The sequence below is a fragment of the Oreochromis niloticus genome, linkage group LG4 (genome assembly GCF_001858045.2).
Source record: "Oreochromis niloticus isolate F11D_XX linkage group LG4, O_niloticus_UMD_NMBU, whole genome shotgun sequence".
Taxonomy (NCBI): Eukaryota; Metazoa; Chordata; class Actinopteri; order Cichliformes; family Cichlidae; genus Oreochromis; species Oreochromis niloticus.
Window position 1 is genome coordinate 18,268,148 of NC_031969.2, and position 9,422 is coordinate 18,277,569.

Here is a 9,422-nt window from a genome sequence, read left to right on the forward strand (position 1 = left end):
AAGTTGTGAAAATGATTCTTTAAACATGCTTGTGGTTTTTACAGTCAAAAATATCACTTTCTACTTGTATTTTAAATTTTGTCTGAATTTAGATCAATTGTACTGACACATTATGTCAAAATGAGATAATAACAGATTGGCAAGATAAACAGTTTTTAATGGTGAAATATAGAGGCCAAATCAAAAGTAGTCGAAAACGGCCAATTATACCCTGGACACCAGAGGGTTAACGGCTAAAGGCAAAGTTGTCACCAAGTACTGTTTATATTTGTGTGTATTGCTGCAGCTTTTTTGAGTATTAATTTGGTACCTTTGGGTGAAATAATGGTAATATGAGTGATCCATATGGTCACAAAGAATAGCCACTTGTTTCTGTGCTACCAAAGTTCCCCGGCTTTCATTCAAAATATGTTTATCGCCACCGACACATTAAACTAGTTAAACAGTCAGTGCTGTTCTCCATGCCTGACTGACTTGATGTTATTAGCACAAACACTTTAAAGGTGATCATTTAGGACTTCAGCAATAATACAGACAGCAATGTAGTTAGCAATAAAACAGTTTTATTGGGAAATAACTTAAAAAACAAACAAACATCTGTCTCCTATTTTTTTGGCACACAGGAAAGAAACATCAATATCTAGACTTATTTATTTTTGTTTTTTTTTCAACAGGAGAAGAATATCTCTAACAAGTTGATTTGTTCACATTTGCACATCTTAATTTTTAAGTGAAATGTGCTTTTTGAGTTTATACACTAAGTATAAAAGGTGACCGTTCCTTTTGCAGTATTTTTGTGTGGTGCGTTTTTCTGAGTCCTAACAAAAGGGGAGCTAAGGTGTCTTTTCACATGGTCTTACTGAGGTGATGCGAATTGAAACATGCATTCTTTTTTGGGGGGCGGGTAGCGGGGGGGGGGGGGGGGGGGGGCTGGAAAAGCTTAAAAACGGATCTTGAAAGTGCTTAAAAAGTGCTTGAATTTGACCCTGAAAAAAGCATACGAACCCTGTATTTTATAATCATCATTACCATTTCATGTGATGTTGCATTCAGATGCATTCAGATGTTCAAATATATTGGTATTATATTAGTCTTTATTACAGGTTCAGTTATAATCAGTTGAATCTATAATTTAAAGGTTTTTGAATGTTTTTATATTCTTACACTGAAGTCTTCAGTGGGGGAGAAGCTGACTGCAGGGATAGGAAGTTACATGTGTTTGAAGTTGCAGGTTAAGGAAGTATAAGTGACAGTACTGAGTAATGAGAATAAAGGAATGAAAAGAGAATTAAAGCAGTTGGAGCTGCTAAGTGAACTTTTAGAATGATAGGGAATTTGGTCATTTTGTGGGTTCAAGTCCCATTGGTTATGCAACCTTTAAGAAGTTTCTCGGAGGTGACGCTCCCTGCTGGATAGAGAAATTTATCCTTCACCTAGCGATGACTAGGGATAGTTTCGGGCAACATCCGAAGAGGACTGGGGAATCTCTAAAACTGTTGAGGGTTGTCCTTAATCTTAATCCTGGTTTGGATGTAGATTGTTGGTTCAAATTACTCTAAATTTTTCAAGAACGGCAGCTGGGCTGCTAAGAAGCGCATAGCCCGGACGTTGCGATCCCTCCTCGATGTGGACGCGCATTGTTGACCTATCACAGAGTAGGGTTAGCTCGGTTTGGCTTGACCGTGGGGTACAGGGCATCCTGAGATAAGCCAGTGGTTGGACCACTTTACCGTTTGGAACGGTATCTGTGCTTTTTTGGCTACGATAAATTTGGTTAGGGCATTAGCAATCGGGCCACCGTCAGGGACGGAATACTGGCTAAAATTGGTCGCAAAAAAGTCAGGGACTTTATCGGTCGGACCGTTATGGGTAAATTTGTCGAAATTTATAGGATTTAAGAGGCCTAAAAAATCTGTGCAGTTGTAATTAATAAGACGTCTGTAATATAAAATATGAGATCTATGAGTAAGATCAGTCTCTGTGTCAGCGATGCACAGCCGGATGTGCACTGATGGTGTGTGTAAATGCAAATGAGCAGCGGGGACGCGCAGAGAGGGTGGTTTCAATTTCGACAGTATTGAGCTTTTTGCTAAATGCCTGTATATAAGAGGTTGGTTTTGCTTATTATGAGAGTGTAAATACAGTGTGAATATATTAGTGTGGATGTATAGTAAATGACTGAATTTTGATAGATGTATATTTCGTGAGCCATAAATGTTGGTGTGTTTTATTTTTCAGTTATGTGTGTGTGGAGAAGCGGGGTGTGAGACGATGAGAGGTTTCAGTTTTCTTTTTCTTTTTTCTTTTGACTTGCTCTTTCTGATCATGGAAGCCATGTCCAAAATACTCGTATGAAAGCGTATTTTGTGTGATTTTAACTGTGTGAATGCTGTCAGTATTTGATTTGAGTGACTGTGTGATTTGTCTGAGTAAGTGAAAAGGGGGAGTTTGAAAGAAAAGGCAGTGTGTGAGACGATTACTGAATGACTAAAGAGGTTAGAACTTTTAAACGTGTGTATGAAATAAAGGAGTGGGAAATATATTTCTTTTGTGAGGAAAAGTAGGATGTTTTAAAGTTTGAAAGTGCTTTTAATTCAAGAAATCCATGAGAGATGTTATGACAGGTTGAGTTTATTTTTTCCGATTGAAAATACATAAGTATATATACTTGGGAAACCCAGTTAAGAGATTATTGGGTGACTGATGCTATAAAACTGACCTAAAGAATGGTCCTGTGCGTGGAGAAGTGTTAGTTGTCCTGATGTTTGGAAGAGCTCTATTTAAAAGTGTGTGTGAGAGGAAGGTGTGTGTGTGTGACTGATGATGTCAGGGGAGCACCCAGAGAAATAGACCGAGTTGAATTCTAAGAAGATGAAGCGAATGCATGTTTTAAGAAAAAGTAAGAAAGTAATAAAATTATATTAATTACAGGTTTTAGACCGAGAGAAATAAATACATGAACTAACAATTACATTAATGAATTGAAAACGCACGTACACAAACTGTTACATGTGAAATTATTGTTGGAAAGTTTAATAAAGAAAGCAGTTTACACTCCTTTAATTTCCAGAACCAGTGTGTCCCCTAGGCCTGATAACACCCTTGCCCAGTTGGCCACTGTAGTAGGCGGGCATGGAAGGCTGGACAGCCCATGACGGGTAAGATCCCACCTCGAAACCCTGGGACAACCTAAGGCAAGGCGCAGTCACGATTGCTTGAACCTAAGTCCCGGAGTGACCTTGGAGTCACTGGAGGAGACGGGATTTAACAGGTAAGGCCACTGGGCACAGGCGAGGGGAAATGTCATTAACAATGACCAGTGATGAACCAGAGAGAGAAAATACACCCTGTCAAAAGGAGTTTGAAACACTGCAAAAGAAACATTTACAAGATCACAAAGATCATAAAGAAACATTTATAAAAATCACACATACAAACAGAAAATGCACTAACCTTACAGAGATAAGCTCATGAAGAGTAATGCATAGATAGTGATTAAAACTTGGCTAAGAACACAAACATATGTAATTAAATCAGCCTGTTAATTTCATGAGGGTTAAAATGGTGTGAATGTTGAAGAAAATACACTTAAAACACACTTGGATAAAATAGAGTTGTTGTGGAATAACTCAAACGAAGCTGTATGACAAGGGAGTGAGTTATGGAAAAAAACAAAAACAAAAGAGGAGTAATTACTTAGGAGTGCTCTTGCACTGATTTATCAAAGTAAGTGATTAGTACAGAAAGAAAATGAAAATAATTCAATAATGTGATAAAGTTTAAACATGTATTTCTTTTGCCAAGTTAAATTGTTGAGATATGGCTGAGGATGGAAAAAGTTTGAGAACTTGTGTGAATGTGGACAGAGGAGCTTGCTGTGTGTGTGTGATTGAGGCCTTAAAGGAGGGGTAGATTGTTCAGAGGTGCAAATTTGATTAGGAGGTTTATAAATTAGTGTTGACACATTGTTGTAAGGTGTTAGGCTGAATCTGAGTATGGTAAAGTGCTTAACCGGGGTTATTGTTGTGTACAAAACGGTGTAGCTTTTGGCGAGGTTTTCGGTGTGTTGAATGGGTGAAATTTAAGATTGTTTCAGATTTTTGAGGCTGTTGTTTTATTTCCAGAGAGGGTGTTTGATTAAGACATGGATATGTCTGAGAGGGGCCCCAAAAATTTTTTGTAGTAGTAAGTGCACTTGGGAAAAAACCTGTCAGGTGATTTTGTTTGGTACTTTGATGAGCTAATAATCAGCTCTCTTTTTTCATTTTTGTTCTAAGCAGGCCTGGAAGAGAGTGAACGGACGGCGCTGACAAAATTACCAAGTACGAAAATCAGGTGGGCATTACAGAATTATAATTGATTACAATCAGAGACTGAGTGGCGGCAAGTCTCTGTCTAAAAATGGATTGATCGATTCAATCCAGTCAAAAGTATAGAGAACTATTTTCCTAAAAAGGAAAACGAAATAAAACAAATGATTGAGCTCATTTTGCTGATGTGGAGCATCTGATGACGTGCGCAGAAGGCTGCAGTATCAGCAAAAAATATCATGTGTGAATGCATGGGAGTGAATGTGAGTGATGGGACCAAGGGGGAAATAAATGAAAGGACAAGTGGGAGACTTAAATCTGGGGATGCTGATTTTGGGACATTGATGTGTGCTTTGAGAAAATTATTTACTGGGGTTGGATTATGTTATTACATTATAGAATGCTAAATGCTAAAAGGGAAAACATTGGTTGATGAAATTCAAGTTACCATGAACTGAGGTAACTCATGATTAATAACTGTTTTGTTTAAGTTTATTTTGTGTTATGACACAGGTTGGATCATAAGTGGGGAAATTGAGTATGAAATGTGAAGTTCTAGTTAAGTACAGGTTTTGTTTCCAGGAAGTTCCAAGGATCCAGAGTTCGATGGAGCAACGACTTTGAGAAGATTTGACATGATGATTAAATTGATTTTGTTCCTTAAACACAGGTTTTCAGGGCTGGAGCAAAATACCGGAGAGGTGGATGGCTGAAGTGTTCTGAGAAATGATATGATATGACTAACCTTTTTTCCCTTGTTAATTTCCTAAGCTTGGGTGGAGCATTTTGAGTTTTTTGCCACATGAGATGTGTCAAAAAAGAGAGGGATTTAAGATTTAATTTGTTTAATTTGAAATGGGTTTTAGTATGATTTTATAACGATTGGGTTTTTTGATAATTTAGAGATGGTAAAATCCTTTAAATTCTTTAAAGAGAGGATTAAAATGAACTGAATTAGGTTTAGAAGATAAATTGCTGGTGTTAATAAGAAGTGGTATATAAAACTTAAAGGGGAACCGTGGGAATAAAGGATATGCTTTGGGGAAAATAGTGAACATTTGATGAGTAGAAAATGTGGGATTTCTTTTTGATTTTTAGGATAAGTTGTAACAGTGACATAATGCTAGAATGTTGTTATAATGTAGGCTTTAGAAACAGATAGTAAGAGGAGAGCTTTTTATGAGGATGTTAAAAGTGTTATGGACTCAAATGAATAATATTGGAGATTATATATGTAGAAATGATTTTTTCTTACACATTGCAATCGTGCTCATTAACAGAGTTGAGGTTCGGTCCATTTAAAGGTCATAAGCTTCGATGAGCGTTATGTCTCAGTCGATATATTGTAGGGGACTTGGAGCAACAGAAGGATAAACAGCATTCACGCTTACAAACACATATGGTTTAAACATAGGTGAGGCCTAGGGCCTGAAATTCCTTTAGCTTTTAACTGAATTTGAGTTGGCCCGGTAACAAGTGACAGAAAAGAGGAACTGAATAGGAGTTTCGGTTGTAACTAAATGGGGTGACATGTAAAATATTGAGATAGCACATGCAGCTCTAAATTAGTCCTCTTATATAAAATGCAGTTCTGATAAAGCTTAAGTTAGAAGGAGTCATTACATTAAAAGCAGCAAAATGAAATAAAATGATATATTCAAACAGGTTATCACCCAGGAAATGGGAGTTCAAAATACAGTTAGAGTTCAGCTTTTAGCTATGATGAAGTTTATCTAGGAGCAATTAACTATGTGTTTACACGTAATGATGAAAGTGGTTGTTTTTCTTTGATCCTTTAGTAGAATAAGTGTTTAGGATTTTGCTTGTAATAGGTGACTTTAGATGAGAGGAACTTGCAGCAGCGACAGTTTTGTGCACAGGATGTTGATGATCAGATAAGGAGCAAAGAGGAAGCACATGCAGAGACGTGCTTCCTTCGATTCTCTTAAAGGCAGTGCTTGGAGAGTTTTACAAATGCTGTGTACGGTTGAATGAGATATAAAAATAAAAGTCAAAAACCAAATACAAAATTAGGTTCATGTTTTGAGTAACATTAGGTTGAGTAACATTAGGTTTGAATAAAGAAGACAACTGAGGGACATAAGGCAGGGAAGCCGTACTAGGGAGAAAGTGTTTTCTATCCTTTACAGGAGAAGATTTCCACTAGAGTGGGACCCAGAAGAGGAGCAGAGACCACTTAAGCATGAAGTGTTCTCAAGTGGGAGCGGGCATTTTATAACTAAGACCACCTAGATGACATGAGGTTGTCTGATTTGTTAAGTCACAGGATGCCAAGAGAGGGTCAGAGCTAAGAACAGTGATCCTAATGTCCATGACGTCAGGGGTGGACAGGGAAGCAGTTGAATGGGCCAAGGAGTGACCCAACATAATGTATGGCGACCTCTGGTGTGCCAGAGGTCGAGAGTGGGAGTGTGAAGGGGAGAAATATTTTACTGCTATTATTTGCTGCTATTTTATAATCATCATTACCATTTCATGTGATGTTGCATTCAGATGCATTCAGATGTTCAAATATATTGGTATTATATTAGTCTTTATTACAGGTTCAGTTATAATCAGTTGAATCTATAATTTAAAGGTTTTTGAATGTTTTTATATTCTTACACTGAAGTCTTCAGTGGGGGAGAAGCTGACTGCAGGGATAGGAAGTTACATGTGTTTGAAGTTGCAGGTTCTGCAGAAGTGAAACCGAAAGCAGAGCGAGCGCAACCCAAAGAGTAGGGTGTTTATTCAGTAGATTAAATATATAGTTCCAGTTAGGTTATTATAGGGAGGGATGAGCCTCTGTTCTGGTGAAAGGTCAGAAGTGTAACGGGCTGATGTGAGAGCATTTAAGGGCGAGACATATACATACAGACACAAATAGTGAGAGAGGTCATGACACGTACGCAGTACACAGCATGCACGCGCCCCCGCACGTGCACACACACACAGATATAAACTCTTACCTACTAAATGAGTTTTAGACTGCAAAGTTGTGCCTGTATGAGTGACATTTTCTACAGGAAGTGCACCTGATGTTCCAGGGAGATAAGCGACAGCGAAGGCGGGCTGACAGGAAGCATCAGCCGTAGACACGAAGATGATGTTCTATGTTAAAAGTCATTGTGGTTTTGGTGTGACGTAAATCTGCCTAGTAACAGAAAAGGGGGCTGTACAATTCTTAACCCCATAAAACAGTTGTCTGAATATGAGAAAGACAGTTCAACACTGATTGGGTTGTTGAACTCACACATGTGTTTATTAAAATACTGTCTAATTGCACACGCCTGGATCTGTGGTTATTTATGGATTCCTCTCTCAACATTGAACCCTAACAAGAGATATTGATTTTCCCATGAGGGTATTATTTACTTAACAACGAGGGGGTGCGGGACCACCACCTGTCTTTATTTGCTCTTCCCTTTTCTTGGTTGCTGTTATAAACAAACAAACAGATTATTTCAGGGTCTCTTTTCAAGAGACTAAAAGCAATATAAGTGATAAATATTACCATTCTGTAGAATATTCTTATATTTCACTTTTACTTGTTCCCATGTTCTAGTGGGTCCTGTTGTGGCTCTAATGTGAAAGAGGATATAATGTAATATAATATAATAAATTACTTACGAGTTTAATTTGTCAGCAACTTTCTGCCAGCCCTCTCTCCTTGCTTTTGCAGCCTTTGCAGTGTTCCCTTGCGTTTTAATTAAACTCTGAAACTCCTGAAATCCCTCAATCAAGAGTTCTTGCTCTGCTGCCGAAAAATACTGAGCGCGCTCCTTCGACATCTTCGCCGACCAATCAAAGGGTTGCCGATCAATGTTTCTACTATCGATGCGTAGCCCCTTTTAAGCCACCCAGTGATCTCAGATTACTTCATCCAGCTGTACTAATCGTCAACAACAGGTGTGTTCGGAGAACCGGATTAGCGAGCTCAAAGTTGGCGCGATGATTTGATCTTGGATGTGTCATTTGATCTTGGATGTAGTAAGCGAGGTACGAAGAACGGACCCCAGGACAAAAACTGCATTGTTCCTCTTGTATCTGAGGTCCAGACTCTCCTTTCCAGCACACTTTCCCATGAAGCCTGAGGAGTGTGATCCCCCTATATTTGGAAGCAGAGGGCGCTCGGTGTCTTACGCATCAGTAGCTGACACCTCGCTAGAAGAAGAGTAGTGCAGAGCTGGCGCACCAGGTAGTTCCTGTTACCTGCTGTTTCTCTGTTTTTACAGGTAAGCTGGGTTCCAAATAATACATATGCGATAGACAACAGTAGCAATCGATCATAAACGTAAAAGCTAGAGAGCCAATTCACGAGCTTAAGGGTTGATAACGGTGAATCACCACCAGGTGTTGCAAAATTCACCTTTGTTAGAGGGAAGTCACCTTTGTTAGATAGCGAAGTATTTAAAAATAAATTTCATTTCATTATGTATGATCTGAGCATGCGCAGAATGATCCACAGCGCTCTTTTTTTTTTCCCCCCAACTTTATTGGAAATTATAAAGCGAACAGTCAGTCATTCCAGTTCAATTTGTACAGTAGACATACAGGGCAAATAAGAGTAACAATATACAGTACAATGAAATAAGAAGGATAAATAAATAAAGGAAAAAAAAGGGGGAATGTGACAGACTTCATACCAACTTTGTACTTGAAAGTTGTATCTGTGACAGCTCATTCATTAAACATTTCTGAATGAATTTCAATCAATGATAAACTCTCTTAAATTAACTTCCAATAAAAAAGGTTAAAGTAATATTCAATTTCAATCAAAAACAAATTAAATGATGGGGTTGAGTTTTGAAATTTACATTTATGTATATGGAATTTCCCTAATAAGATATAAAGATTGACAATGGTACATATTTTTTTTTCTTTAGTTTCAAAATAAGTGATAATGTTCTTCCCTTCAATTTTGATTTCGTATGTTGTTTTGCACAGCATATAATTTTCAAGCTCTCTCCAAAATGTAGCACTATATGAACAGCCATAAAACAAATGAGTAACACTTTCAAGTTCAGTTTTACAAAAGGTGCATTTTCTATCAATGTCACAGAATCTTGAAATGTATGTGTTGGATGGATATATATTATGTCATATTTTCAA

The 9,422-nt window shown here is 37.8% G+C and overlaps 1 protein-coding gene across 7 annotated transcripts in view; it reads left to right on the plus strand.

The window, feature by feature from the left end:
- The window catches only part of LOC102080623 (transmembrane emp24 domain-containing protein 6), a 43,724-nt gene that overhangs the window by 6,123 nt on the left and 28,179 nt on the right, over positions 1-9,422 (plus strand). For 6 of the 7 annotated variants that reach the window (XR_003219825.1, XR_003219826.1, XR_002061913.2 and 3 more), the window contains exon 2: positions 8,383-8,545. The exons of the other annotated variant lie outside the window; for it this stretch is intronic. The gene's annotated coding sequence lies outside the window, so the exon portion shown is untranslated. The remainder of the gene's footprint in view (positions 1-8,382; positions 8,546-9,422) is intronic. 7 annotated transcript variants of the gene reach the window in all.